We start from the raw sequence: 14174 nt of genomic DNA on the forward strand, positions 1-14174 counted from the left end.
TCTGTGGTTCAATCCCAGGCTTTGCCATGTCTCCCATGTCTCTCAGTGCAGCAGGGCCCTCTCTGCTCTCTGCTCCCCTGGCCATGCTCGTGCCCTGTCATATCCCCTCATCCATCCTGGCAGCAGCCCATCTTTGCTTCTAAACCTCCCTCAGAGTGGCTGCTTCAGCTTCCTTGGCTAAAGTCCCCTCCCCCTGTGCGTGTGGCTGGCAGGGATTGCTAGAGGGATCCATTTACATGTAGCTTCACTGAAACCCCCCTCATTGGTCTGAAGCCTGCACCCCAGGTCAGTCCATGTGTGTTAAAGGGCCTCAGGGAGCACAGAGCAGAGGGATCCCCTCGACACACACAGTCCCAGCCCCAAGCCTCCCCCATATCCCAGGTCCTGTGCCCTGACTTCTCTACCATTCCACATCCTCTCCCCTGCTCTGAGCCCCCCCCCACTCTCACACAGTCCCAAAATCCCTGCCTTGAGCCTCCCACACTCCACATTTTAATTTCTTACAGGTACTGTCCTATCACAACCCCTCCCCCAACTTCCTGCCTTGAGCCTCCCTCCGCCCAAGGGGTGGTGCCGAATAGAACAGTCCCTGTAAGAAATGTGTCACTTTCACCCCTGGGAGCAGTTCAGCCATGCAAAGGGGCTGCCTGGGGCAGGACATTAGCCCTGGAGGGCAGGGGTGGGTGTGGCAGTGACATCACAAGGGCCTTTTGCAGCAGGGTAAGGTAGGGATTTGGGGAGCGTGTCAGTTGAGGGGTGGGGCTCAGGACAGGGATGAGGATGTGGGAGGATATGGGAGTCAGGGCATGGGATTAAGGATGTGGGGGGGCTTGAGGCTGGGACTGTGTGTGTGTGTTGAGGGGATCAATGGGACTAGATTCCCAGCTCCCTCTGCTCTGGGCTCCCTGAGTCCCTTTTAACACACAAGGGCTTTCTCTGCAGCGCACTGAGGGGAAGAACCCCTGAGCCAATGATGCCGCTTTGCCGAGGTTGGCAGGGACAGAAGGCAGGCCGGGTGCCCAGTAATCCCAGACAGATGTGCACATCTGCATGTGAGGAGCAGCTATTGTGGAGCTCTAGAAATCTCCCCCTAGATCTAATTCCCCACGTGCCAGGCACCAGTCAAAGCCAGGGCTCCGGTGTCTCAAGCAGAACACTGCGGGGGGCGGATACATGTCTATTTGAGGCAGGTTCCTCACTCCCACATCCTAGACACGTACTATGGCACAAAGACCAATGGTCCCTGCATAAAGTGTCCCAGGGATAAGCGTTAGCCAGAGAACAAGCATCGCCCTGCAGAGGAGACACCCCTGGTATGGAGCCAACAAGCCCAGGAGACACCCAGCTCAGGATCCCCAAGGGCAGTGACACAGACTCCCTGGCACAGGAGAATCCCAAGTCTCTGTTCTGCCGGCCAGCGGTTTCCCTCTTCTGTTTCTTGTCAGCTCCCTGCAAAACACCTCACAACAGTAGATGAGGGTGAGTGGGGATAAACCCAGCTGTGCTGTAGAGCGGCTGTTAGGTGGGGTAAGAGAGGGGTTCCCTTCAGCCTCCCTGAGCAACTCACACATGTAAGAAAACTGCTATTAGAGGTGTATGCATGGGTGGCAGAGTGGTCTAAGGCGCCAGACTCAAGGATGTGTTTTTCCCTTAGTTGGGTTTTCTGGTCTCCCAATGGAGGCGTGGGTTCGAATCCCCCTCCTGACATGTCCTCTATTTTATATCTAGAGAGGTGACCTCATTTCCTCATCTCCCCTGACATTGTAGGAGCCCTTGCTCAGCATTTCTCTTAGGCTGCACCTACACAGCAGCGTTCCTTGGGAATAACAATGGGAGCGTCTACACAGCAATTCCATTATTCCGACTTCTGTAATGCTCCATCCAGACCAGTGGTCTGAGGAGCCAGGAGGTTTCCAGGATGCAGACAGACAAGCCCACAGGCAAAGACAAAGCCACTTCCTGCTTAGCTCAGCAGGGTCTCTGTGTGGCCCCCAGACCTTTTGTTTGCTGTTGCCAAGTCGCAGGGGCCCAGTTTCTACAACACTCACAGGCCCCACAGGAGGAGGCTGGTTTGATGCTTCACCCCATGGCCTAGCAATGAGCCCCCAAACTTGCCCTGTGCTCGGGGAGTCAGGTTTGCCGTGTGAATTGTGTGGGGGCAGGTAACATCAGGCCTGAGTTTTCCTGGGGCCCCTGCTGTTTTCACAGCACAAATATTTTTCCCATCACCCCTTAGTCGTCCCTTTCCCAAGCTGGGAAGAAGTTCCATGAACTTGTGGGAGCTGCTGTTCCAAAGAAGAGGCATTTCCCGTGGAAAAGATGGACAAGCCCAATCCCCTACACAGAGCCCCAGAAAATACCAATGGACACTGGGCACTTGTAAAGCTCCCTCTTGGGCAGCGCTACGGAATGGATCCGGCTGGCCATCGGGCTGACTAACCCATCAACAGACGAGTCCCCGTGACACTTCTCAGCCCAAGTGCAGCGCCCTGAGGAGGCGGGTCCTGAGGCAGCGGAGACCATTGAAGGGAGTGGAGACGTAGAGCGGAGACGTAAGGTCAGATGGAAGGAGAACAAGTCACCTCTTTTCAGGTGAGATGTGGTGGGAAACTCCCAGATTGAGTGCAAGCTGAGCTCCAAGGGCTGGTTCCTGCCTGGTGGCTCCTAGTGGCTCCTTGCAGGGCCTGGCTTGAGAAGCACCAAGTAGTTCCGTAGTTCCGTGTATGGCCAGGAGAAAGGGAGCATAAGGGATATGGATGAAGGAGCAGGGTGGGGAAGCAGGAACAAGGGAGGGTGTCAAAGGAAGCTGGGGGTGCTGGGTGAGAAGAAAGCGAGGGGAACAGGGTGGCTGGGCATTATGTGGCTTTGTGTCCACTTGCACCAAAGGCCACAGCCACACTGCCCTGAAGGTGCACAGGCATTGGCACTTCCAGGGTGGGCCCTGCACTGTGTGGCTGCAGTGACCTGGTCCCAGGCAAGGCACAGCTGAGAAGTCTCAGCCCCAGCCCTGCATCCTCCTATCTCAGCCTAACCTGCTGAGCTGTCTCCCACATGCTCCTGAAAGCCAGCACACAGGCCACCCATCCCTACACCAGGAGGCAGGCCTTAGAACTGCCTTGTGGGTACCCAGGGGAACAGCAATAAGAGCAGACCCTGTGTTTCTGCCTGGCTTTGAACCAGGGACCTTTTGTGTGTTAGGCAAATGTGATAAACACTACACCACAGAAACACACTCAATGGTGTTTTCTGCTACTGCACTTAAGCTTGGGCAAATATTCTGTTGCTAACCCTTTGGCCAACAGAGATTGCTGCGGGGCAAATGAATTCTCTGATGTCAATTTTGTGCCTTCAGGAAGGGACCAAACTGAAGGAGGCCGGGCCCCCACCTGGGGACTCCAACCTAGACCCTGAGGCCAAGGAGTTTACAAGCCAGAGAATCAAAGTTTGCTTCATTTTGCCCTCCCCCAACCCTGCAGAACCTCAAAGGCAACTGCAGGCCCAGCGGCTGGGGGAGATGTGCACGTTACAGCCTCTGCCCACTGAGCTGTAGCCTTCTGTGCCCAGGGAGCCAGACACCACCAGGGTGGGAAGGCAGGAGGGAAATGGGGAATGGACGAACTTTGCGAGACAATGGTGTTGTGTGGGACCATACAGTAGAACAGTTTAGAGGTGGGTCTGAGTAGGGCACCGTGGCTTAGCTGGCTAAAGCACTTGCCTAATAAACAACAGCACCTGGGTTCAGTTACCATTGGTGCCTTGTTGCAGCTTTTGCTCACATTTACTTATGCCCTTCTGGGACACAGAAGAGGTCTCCTCTGGCCACCCATGGAACTGCTGGTTCAGGAAAAGGCTGATTGCAGAGATGTGTTGGGAAGAAGGAAACCACAAGTCCCAAGAGGTTTCTCCCCCTCAAGTGAGAAGCTCCTGATGCCCACATACCCTGACTCTCCATGGCTGCAGGAGCTGCAGAGGTTGCACCCTCAGGCTCTCTAGGCCCTGACTCCTTCACACATTCACAAGTGTGTGTGGTGCTGACTCTCCTGTCCCAGTAATTGCAGTGAGAGCCCTGTTATTGCCAGTCACAGCAGCCCCTGCACTGGCTCCAGGCTTGTTGTTTCCTTCTTCGCAACATCCCTCCCCAGTCAGCCTTTCCTAAACCAGAAGTTCCAGGGGAGGCCTCTTCTGTGTCCCAGAAGGACCTAGGAAAATGTGAGCAAAGGTTCCAACAAGGCACCACTGGGAATTGAACCCAGGATCTCCTGTTTATGAGGCAGGTGCTTTAGCCAGCTAAGCCATGGTGCCCTCCTCCAAAGTCTCTTTAAAATGGTTCTTTATGTTTCCAGGCAACACTTTTGACTCCCAAAGTGCAGCCATTCCCCACTTTCCTCCAGCCATGGAGTCCAGGCGGTTTCTGGCCTCCTGGGCACAGAAAGCTATAGCTCAGTGGGCAGGGGACTTTGGCCTCCTTGCCCATGGGATGCTGTTGCAGGAAGGGCTGCTCAGCAGGGTTGGGGTTCACCTGTCAAGGAAGGGAAGAGTATTTGGGAGCAGACTGGCTAACCTAGTGAGGAGGCTTTAAACTAGGTTTGATGGGGGCAGGTGACCAAAGCCCACAGGTAAGTGAATCACATGGATACCTGGGAGATGGACCAGAAATGGGAGAGAGCAGGGGCTGTAACCGCAGAGATAAATGAGGGACGCGGGACCACTGGGAAGCAAAATCTAATCTGTGTCTTAGATGCTCATATAGACACATGGAAACGATGGGTAATGAGCAGGAAGAAGTTGGTATCACAGGGACGTGGTGGGATAATACACTTTATTGGAATTTTGGCACAGAAGGGTAGAGCTTGCTCAGGAAGGACTGGCAGGGAAAAAGGGAGGAGGAGTTTCCTTCGATATGAAACATGCGAACACTTGGCCTGAGGCAGAGTTGGACACAGCAGATAGACTTCTCAGGAGTCTCTGGGTGAGGTTAAAGGGGTAAAACCCCAGGGTGACGTCACACTAGGCATCTATTACAGACACCTCCCCAGGCAGAAGAGGTGCCTGAGGCTTTTTAAACAATTAACAAAATCATCCAAAGCGCAGCTGGTTTCACACACACTCAGCCTCACCCACAGCTGGGAGGCAGTTTGCAGGGAGCTGAAAAGAAACAGAAGAGGGGAAATGAGCCTGGCAGAACCAAGTCTTGGGATTCTTCTGTATCCAGATGTGCTAAGCAGCTGGCAGCCAAGCTCCCAAGTGCTGGTCTGTTCCCAAGTTCCCACCCTCCCCAGGCAGGTGAATCCCCTCTGCTGGGTGTTACAGGCTGGACTTTCCCTGCCTGATTTTAGCCAGGGAACTGCTCCCAGTGAGGCAAACATGACACTCCCTGCCCTGCGGAAACCAGCCCCTTGCCTTATGGAAGAGGGAAGGAGCCCCTGGAAGCACTTAGCCCCTGGCTGGCTCTGCCTGTGGAAAAGAGGAAGCAGCAAACATCTATCACTGGAGAATGTGGGTATCGATCCCACTGCCTCTCACATGCAAAGCAAGCGCTCTACCACTTGAGCTAATTCCCCTGCCTGTAAGTAGCTTTTCCTGCCCCACCCACCTTGTTCCAGAGCCCACAACGTCCCTTCTGATAAACCCTAAATCTAAAACTCAGCAAATACCCAGAGAAGTTGCGGTTCCCTTTGCAAGACTCTGCACAGCTTAGTTCTAATCAGCCGGTCTTCCCTAGAGCCCGGAACATCGACCGCGGCAGCGTCGCTCTTACGCCCAGTGTAGACACGGCCTTAGAGTGTCACAAACTAGCCCCAGACACATTCCTGGCTAGGACCAGTCACAGTCTGGGCTCAGTGAGGGTCCATCCTACCTGAGACGTGTGTGACAAAAAAGCCTCCTGTTCCCTGCCCGGTTCCCAACACTGGCTGCAGACCAGCGATATTTGGTGCCTTGGCTGCTGTCCCTGCTGGCAGGGAGCTGTCCCGCACCTGCAGTTCATCCGCCTCCCGGAGAGGCAGCAGCTCTGTGAGGGGGAGAAGCCGGGGAATTTCCCTGCTGTGTATAAAACCACCACTGCCGGCCCGGGCTGGGCCAGTGCGCTGGCATCCCTCATGTCTGGAGCATCCGCCAGGGAAAAACTGAAACCGCATCTGGAGATAAGGGGTCAGGGTCCCTCCTGGCAGGAGCTATAGGGAATGGGCTACCTCTACTTCTCCATAGCAGGAAATACTGGACCAGGGGTCCCTCCACCCCTTCCTCAGGAGGAGCTATGGCACCAGGGGACCTTCCACCCCCTAGCAGGTGCCAATGGGTGCCATGGGGGTTCACACACAAACAGGGGCACACGCCCTCAATATCGGTGCCCAGGGCAAAACTTGCTCTGCTCCTGGAACAGGAACAGTGACTAGCAGTGAGGCCCCTCCCTGGCAGCACCATGTCAGACGGTTTCTTCTCGGCCTGGTGCCTCCTGAATGCTGGGAGGAGCTGCCTGGCCTGAGGGGCTGCAGTTCCCTGGAGAGAGGGGCTGGCTACACCTACCCTGCAGACTTCTTGCTCAAGAACTGTTTTGTGCAAAAGGTCTTGCACAACAGTGTGTCCACACTCCCATGTGCTTTTGCACAAGAGAAGTGCTTTTCTGTAAGAGCGCCCATGGCAGTGTGGACGTTCTCCTGCGCAGGAAAGCTCTGATGGGCATTTTAACCATCGGGCTTTCTTGAGCAAGAAACCCCTGTTGCCCGTCCACACTGCCTCTTTGTGGATGAGTTATTGGGCAAGGGGCCTTATTTCTCATGGGGAGAGGAATAACTCTTGTGCAAGAAGCCCTGTTTTCTGATGCTGTACTATACATTTACATGTGCAAGAATGTGCCTGCAGTGTAGACGCTCTGCAAGTTTTTGCGCAAGAACAACAAAAAGCCTGCAGTGTAGATGTAGCCCTGGAATGTAGACAGAGTCTGAGACAGGCAAGGAAAGGAAGTGGCCAGAGCCTCCCCTCAGCAGGCTGGTCCTCAATAGGCTGGGTGCGTCTACACAGCACCCTCACCTCGAAGTGAGCTGTGCAATGTGAGCGGCTGCCCGGGACCCCAGGGGAAGGTCTGTGGGGAGTTTCCAAGGCAACAACAAAGTTTCATAATCTACACTCATGTGACTGTGATTTATTCCTCCACTAACAAGTGTGTCTGAAGGGATAAGAAATGCAGGGCCCAGGTGCAGGGAGCCGGGTCACATTCTCCTGCCTGAGTCTCAGTCCTGGCTGAAGCCTGGCTACAGAGAGAAGAGGCCAATGCAAACAGCCCCATGGCAGCGAGGGAGTCAGTATGTGGGTGGGTGGAGAAGAGAATTGGGGCAGAGCTGGGCTCTAACTCACTAGGGGTGTGTCCCATAGCTCAAAATAAGTGATGCAATTGGGTAGCTCATTTCAAGTCACTTTTGAAATAGCTTATTTTGTAATTTGGCGCTGGCTACACAGCACTTAGTTCCAAATAAATTGCTATTACGAAATGCCCCTCACTCCTTGCGCCATGAGGTTTGCAGGGACGTCGGAATAGCGAGCCCGTTATGGTTTGAAATAAGGGGCTTGCTCTTAAGATGCGTCAGTGTGATTTGAGCACCACGTCCCCTAAACCTCCGAGCTAGCCGGCCCACGGGTGTCAGTCCCACAAGTGGCCCTTTCAGAAAGGAGCCTCAGGCTGCCACAGAGACCTTGTGGGGTCTAGAAGAAGATGGGTGGAGCAGGGGACATGTTCCCATGCGGGGGAGTTAGCTCAAATGGGAAACCCCTTACTTTGTGTGTGAAAAGTAGTGGGATTGATGCCCATGTTCTTCAAGTGCAGCTTTGTCCTGGTTCCTAGTTTTCACTGCTGGGGGCTTAGTGGCCCTCCTACCTGCTCTCCCAAAAGAGACAGACCTGGCTCCCCTTTCTTTTCCCCCAGCAATTGCCATGTTGCAAAGCAGAGACTGGAGATATCAACAGCAACAGTCCATCTGGCTCTGTGGTGCAATGGAAAGCACGTTGGACTTCTAAGCTTCATTGGTTAATGTGAGCCCAGCTAGACATTCAAAGGTTGTGGGTTCAAGTCCCACCAGAGTCACTTTAGCTGCTTCCTCATTTCCAGGGTGCAGCTTTTACAGACCAGTCAGTCCTTAGGCTGACACTGGGGTGGGCTGGCATCCAGGCAATTCCCAGCAGACCCCATTAAGGGTGGAGGGAAGGGCTAGGACTTGGGGGTCGGGATGGGGGTTGTTCTGAGAGGCTGCAGGTGCCAATAGACCCTCCATGTCTCCTACCAGTGCTGCGCAACACGCAGGCTTGGAGCTTTGCTGGAAAAAAGCACCAGTCTAGACACGGATCTTTCGGAAAATAAAACCTTTTCCAAAAGATCCCTTAATCCTTATTTTAAGGGTTTATTTTCTGAAAGATCCGGCAAAGCTCCAAGCTGGAAAAAAGCGGAAGCCATTTTTATGCAAATGAAGCGAGGGGTATTTAAATCCCCGCATCATTAGCAATTGCGATGTGTCTAATTTGCATCCCTTTTACGGAAAAGGGATGCAGTCTAGACACAGCCTTAGTGTAGATGTAGCCTCTGTGAGTTACCAGCAGTGGGGCTGTTAGTGTCGACATCTAACTAATTGCACCACTAGGCCATGTCTTCACTCAGGTGGAGATCGCTGCTGCAATCCATCTTCCAGAGCTTGATTTAGCAAGTCTAGCTAAGCCTCACTAAATCAAACATCTAAGGTACCTCCAACTGAAGGTAAAACCAACTCCAGATACATGTTGAAGAATGGTGGGAAGAAAAGACCCATTGACCTGGCAACAAGGCACCACTGGGAGTTGAACCCAGGATCTCCTGCTTACTAGGCAGATGCTTTAGCCAACTAATCCACAGTGCCCTCCTTGAAAACAGCCCTAAAACTGTTCTACTTTATGGTGCCAGACCCCCTTCCCATTCCAAAGTGCAGCCGTTCCCCATTCCCCTCCAGCTCTTGCCATGACTCAAGGCCTGCGCAGCCTAAGACATTAGATTGGCAGCTGGTACCCAAAACCTTTCTGTCAATTGTAGCACCAGGCCCCAAAGCAACAGACCCAAGGCAGCCGCCTGGTCCTAAGGCCGGGCCTGCAGCCAGGGGGAGGGAGAAGAATCTCTCCTTTCAGCTGGAGTTGAATCAGCAACCTAAGGGCCCTTGCCGATCCCCAGCCACAGTCCTCCGCTCTGCCAGCTGAGCTATGGAAGGTGCCTGGGGCAGGCTGCTTTGCCCAGGTTGCCCTTGGACGAGTGCCAGGGCACGAGGCCCCCCAAAGGGGCCGGCCTCCCAGGGGAGGGGCAGAGGAACCCAGCAGCACAGGGGTGTCACAGGCGTTTCACCCGCAGAAGGACCCTTGAGTGATCCAGGCAGAAACGCCGCGTCTCGCTCCCTGCAGCTCCCCTTGCTGCCCTGGCAGGCGCTGCCCCTTCTCCCACCGGCCTGGGCCTGGCCTCCCTCCCCCGCCCGGCACCACAGAAAGCCCCTTGGCGTCAGCCTGGGCAAGCCAGAGGCCTCAGGCCTGTCCCCTCTGAGGGGCTTGTGCCTCGGCCTCCTCTGCCCTTGGTGCCGGCTCTCCCGGCTGCCCCTGAGCGCTGCTGGCCAAAGGAGGCAGCAAGGCAGGAGAGGGGGGAGGAGCAAGTCCCGCTGAGGCCGACAGCTCGGGCTCAAGCCTCCAGCCCCAGCACAAAACCTTCAGCCAGGCCCGTGTGGCTCCCTCCTGCCCCCGCACACGCTCACAGGGGGAAACGTGCCCCATGTTCCATCCCCGCACCAGGCCCAGGTGATGGGCTCAGCCCTCGAGCAGCCCACAGGGCCTGTGAGGGACGGACTGAGAGCAGGGCCCCACCGACACCCCCCGTCCTGCCCCACAGGCCTGCGTGTGGCGCTGGCACGGGACAGGCAGGAACAGCAGCCGGGGAGAAAGCAGCTTGGACTGACGGGCGAATCTCACTTGCTGACCAGACTCCCAGGCCCTGGGCTCTGGGGCCAGCCCCGTTGTGTGTCAGAGCCCCCTGGCCACAATGCTACTCCAGGGGGCCTGGTTCCAGGGCCAGCTAACTCCAGTGCCTGAGGGGCTGGAGGCCTTTGCCCTGGAGTCTCAGTCTCAGAGCTCCCCTGTGTCGGCTGCCGCTGGCCTGAATGGTGCTGGATGCTCCTGCTCCCCTCCCAGCAGGCTGGCCCTGCGCAGGCTCTGTGAACGCTGGAGCCTCCTCCTGCCAGGTCCCCGGCCTGCTCTCTGCAAAGCCTCAGCCTGGCTCCTTTCCTGCCCTCTGCTTGCGGGGCCCCTGGCGCCAGCTCCCGGTGGATCCCCGAGCCCCAGTATTGGGTGCAGCACCACTGGGTCCCCAGAGCCTGGGCTGCAGGCAGGAGGGGGAATCTCCCGCAGGGCTGGTGGGATGTAGAAAGCTGCTCCCTGGGAACCTTTCCCATGGCAGCACCCCCAGCCTGGACAGTCCCTGCCCAGCCCAGCCCCCACCCCAAGGTGGGCAGCATTTGTGGGGTCAGGTAGGAGAAGCCCTCCTCCCCTTCCCAGAGAGCTGCCCCTCCCAGGGCTGCAGTGAGAGGATCTGGCCCAAGGCTGCTCTCAGGCTTCTGGGGCCAGGGAAGCTGCTACCAGCTCGTGCGGGGCAGAGGGAGCCATCCCAGAGAGGGTGGGGAGGGTATTGAAGTGGGGTGGGAGCACATAAGATGGGTAAAGGGGAACAAGGATGTGTGAGTGGGGTAGGAAGGGGAGGCAGGAGGCACAGATGGGATATTGGGGGGATCATGCCAGTCATGGGGCGGCTGGGAGCAGGGGTGCAATGGACAGAAACCTGGGGGGTCACAGGAAGGGAAAGGGAGCAGGAGAGGTTGGGTGGAGACTGGGGGAGCAAGAGCAGCCTGGCCGGTGAAGGGGAGACATAGGGCAGGCCTTGTACAGAAGGGCTGTGTCTACACTGGGCCACTTATTCCGGAAAATCAGCCGCTTTTCCGGAATAAGCTGCGAGCTGTCTACACTGGCCCTTGAATTTCCGGGAAAGCAATGATGCTCTACTGTACAAAATCAGCCGCTATTCCGGAAAAACTATTCTGCTCCCGCTCGGGCATAAGTCCTTATTCCGGAACACTGTTCCGGAAAAGGGCCAGTGTAGACAGCCCAGCAGTCTTTCCCGGAAAAAAGCCCCGATCGCAAAAATGGCGATCCGGGCTCTTTTCCGGAAAAGCGCGTCTACATTGGCCACAGACGCTTTTCCAGAAAAAGGGCTTTTCCGGAAAAGCAGCCTGCCAATGTAGACGCTCCTTTTCCGGAAAAACTGAAAAGGGAATAGTATTCCATTTTAAGCAGTCCCGGAAATTCATGCCAGTGTAGATACAGCCAAAGAGAGGGGGGAGATACAACGGCAACTCCCCCACCCCCATGGAGTAGGGGGGGGCTGAGGTGACTGATGGTGGCACTTGGGGGCACCAACTTCTCTGCCCCAACATTTCTGAAGTTTATAAACAGGGTGTCCCAAATGCCCCCTGCCTCTGTGGGTGCCTCTCCCTGCGCCCCTCCCTCTGCAGGCTCCAGTCCCCCCGTGGGAGGAGCTGCCCCCTCCAGCAGCCTGAGGGGAATTGTTTCTGTGATTTTTTAAGTGTAGATATCTGCAAACACTGATCTGTTAGGGACTAGCAACAGTTTATTTCCATATTTGCTATTTGCATAATGTATATGCAGATATGTAAACACATTAAAAGCAAGAGGAAGACCAAGGACAGGGTAGGCCCACTGCTTAGTGAGGAGGGAGAAGCAGTAACAGGAAACTTGGAAATGGCAGAGATGCTCAATGACTTCTTCGTTTCGGTCTTCACCGAGAAGTCTGGAGGTGTGCCTAACGTAGTGAATACAAGCAGAGAGAGGGTAAGATAGGATACACAAAGAACAAGTTAAAAATCACTTAGGAAAGTTAGATGTCAGCAAGTCACCAGGTCCTGATGAAATGCATCCCAGGATACTCAAGGAGCTGATAGAGGAGGTATCTGAGCCTTTAGCTATGATCTTTGAAAAATCATGGCAGACAGGGGAGATTCCAGAAGACTGGAAAAGGGCAAATATTGTGCCCATCTATAAAAAGGGGAATACGAACAACCCAGGAAACTACAGACCGGTCAGTTTAATGTCTGTCCCAGGGAAGATAACGGAGCAGGTAATTAAGGAAATCATATGCAAACACTTGGAAGGTAATAAAGTGATAGGGAATAGCCAGCATGGGTTTGTGAAGAACAAGTCATGCCAAACTAATCTGATAGCTTTCTTTGATAGGATAACGAGCCTTATGGATAAGGGAGAAGCCGTGGATGTCATATACCTAGACTTTAGTAAGGCATTTGATACGGTCTCGCATGATATTCTTATTGATAAACTAGGCAAATATAACTTAGATAGGGCCACGATAAGGTGGGTGCATAATTGGCTGGATAACCGTAGTAAGAGAGTTGTTGTTAACGGTGCTAAATCCTGCTGGAAAGGGATAACAAGTGGAGTTCCTCAAGGGTCTGTTTTGGGACCCGTACTGTTCAATATCTTCATCAATGATGTAGATATTGGGATAGAGAGTACGCTTATTAAGTTTGCAGATGATACCAAGAAGTTGCGGGGTTGCAACTTCTTTGGAGGATAGGGACATAATTCAAAATGACCTTAGCAAGCTAGAGAAATGGTCAGAGGTAAACAGGATGAGGTTTAATAAAGAGAAATGCAAAGTGCTCCACTTAGGAAGGAACAATCAGTTCCATACATACAAGATGGGAAGCGACTGTCTAGGAAGGAGCATGGCGGAAAGGGATCTAGGGGTCATAGTGGACCACAAGTTGAATATGAGTCAACAGTGTGATGCTGTTGCAAAAAAAGCAAATATGATTCTAGGTTGTATCAACAGGTGTGTTGTAAGCAAAACTCGTGAAGTCATTCTGCCGCTCTACTCTGCACTAGTTAGACCTCAGCTGGAGTACTGTGTCCAGTTCTGGGCTCCACATTTCAAGAAAGATGTGGAGAAATTGGAAAGGGTACAGAGAAGAGCGACAAGAATGATTAAAGGTTTAGAGAACATGACCTATGAAGCCAGGCTTCATGAACTGGGCTTGTTTAGTTTGGAAAAAAGAAGATTAAGGGGGGACATGATAGTGGTTTTCAAATATCTAAAAGGGTGTCACAAGGAGGAAGGAGAAAATTTGTTCCTCTTGGTTTCTGAGGACAGGACAAGGAGTAATGGGCTTAAAGTGCAGCAGGGGAGGTTTAGATTGGACATTAGGAAAAAATTCCTAACTGTCAGGGTGGTCAAATATTGGAATAAATTGCCAAGGGAGGTGGTGGAATCTCCCTCTCTGGAGATATTTAAGAACAGGTTAGATAGACATCTGTCAGGGATGGTGTAGGTGGAGCTTGGTCCTGCCTTGAGGGCGGGGGGCTGGACTCGATGACCTCTCGAGGTACCTTCCACTCCTATTATTCTATGATTCAAATAGACCAATGGCTCCTTCGCAATTCCCGTCCCAGCACGCGCAGGCAGATGCTATTGCGCAACACAAAGGCCAATCGCAGCGGGGCGGACGGGGCTAAGCAGGGGCAGGGAAGAGGGGAGGCGCTGAATCTGGGGAAGGATGACATCGAGCACGTACGGCGGGTCAGTAAGTCGCAGTCTCATGGCGCCGCTCCCCCCCATTAAGCTCCGACGGGGTTTCAGTGCACCGCGCGTTCTGCGATGGGCCCTGTGAAGGAGCCGTTGGTGCTGCTGCTCGCTGTGGGGCGTGGAGCTGAGGGGACTGGGTGCGGAAGAAACCAAAGGGCCCAGCAGACGGGGGTCTGGTGTTTGTGACGCTGCATCAACTCTTGTCCCTGCCAATCTCCTGCCGGGCTCAGCGCAGATACCGCCCCCCCCTTTGCCTGAGACGCGCCTCTCCTCACCTCTCCCCCCCCTGCCCCTTCCCACAGGCGGCGGGTCCCCACATGGGGCGATGCCCGGTCACTCTAAGAAGACCCACGTGGCTCCTGCTCCGTGCAAAGGGCTGGGGGGGGGGGCGCTCACCTGCTGCTGGACCCGCGGGGCGCCCAAAAGGCCCCGCCCTCTGCTGCCCCATTGGCTGGTTGCAGAGCGGGAGGGGGGGCACTGTCCACGCTCGCGGGGACCCGGAGCTGTGATTCCC

General features: G+C 54.6%; 1 protein-coding gene and 3 non-coding genes across 4 annotated transcripts in view; 1 reads left to right on the forward strand and 3 right to left on the reverse strand.

Annotated features, from left to right (window-relative positions):
- Positions 1-14174, reverse strand: part of LOC142821621 (zinc finger protein RFP-like) — a 411497-nt gene that overhangs the window by 254788 nt on the left and 142535 nt on the right. The window lies entirely within an intron of this gene.
- On the reverse strand, positions 4229-4302 carry TRNAM-CAU (transfer RNA methionine (anticodon CAU)). Its single transcript has one exon. It is a non-coding gene; the product is annotated as a tRNA-Met (tRNA).
- TRNAR-UCU (transfer RNA arginine (anticodon UCU)) lies at positions 7973-8077 on the forward strand. The gene is made up of 2 exons: positions 7973-8009; positions 8042-8077. It is a non-coding gene; the product is annotated as a tRNA-Arg (tRNA).
- Positions 8806-8879, reverse strand: TRNAT-AGU (transfer RNA threonine (anticodon AGU)). The gene has a single exon. It is a non-coding gene; the product is annotated as a tRNA-Thr (tRNA).

Source organism: Pelodiscus sinensis, chromosome 19 (genome assembly GCF_052426305.1).
Source record: "Pelodiscus sinensis isolate ZL-2025 chromosome 19, ASM5242630v1, whole genome shotgun sequence".
Lineage (NCBI taxonomy): Eukaryota > Metazoa > Chordata > Testudines > Trionychidae > Pelodiscus > Pelodiscus sinensis.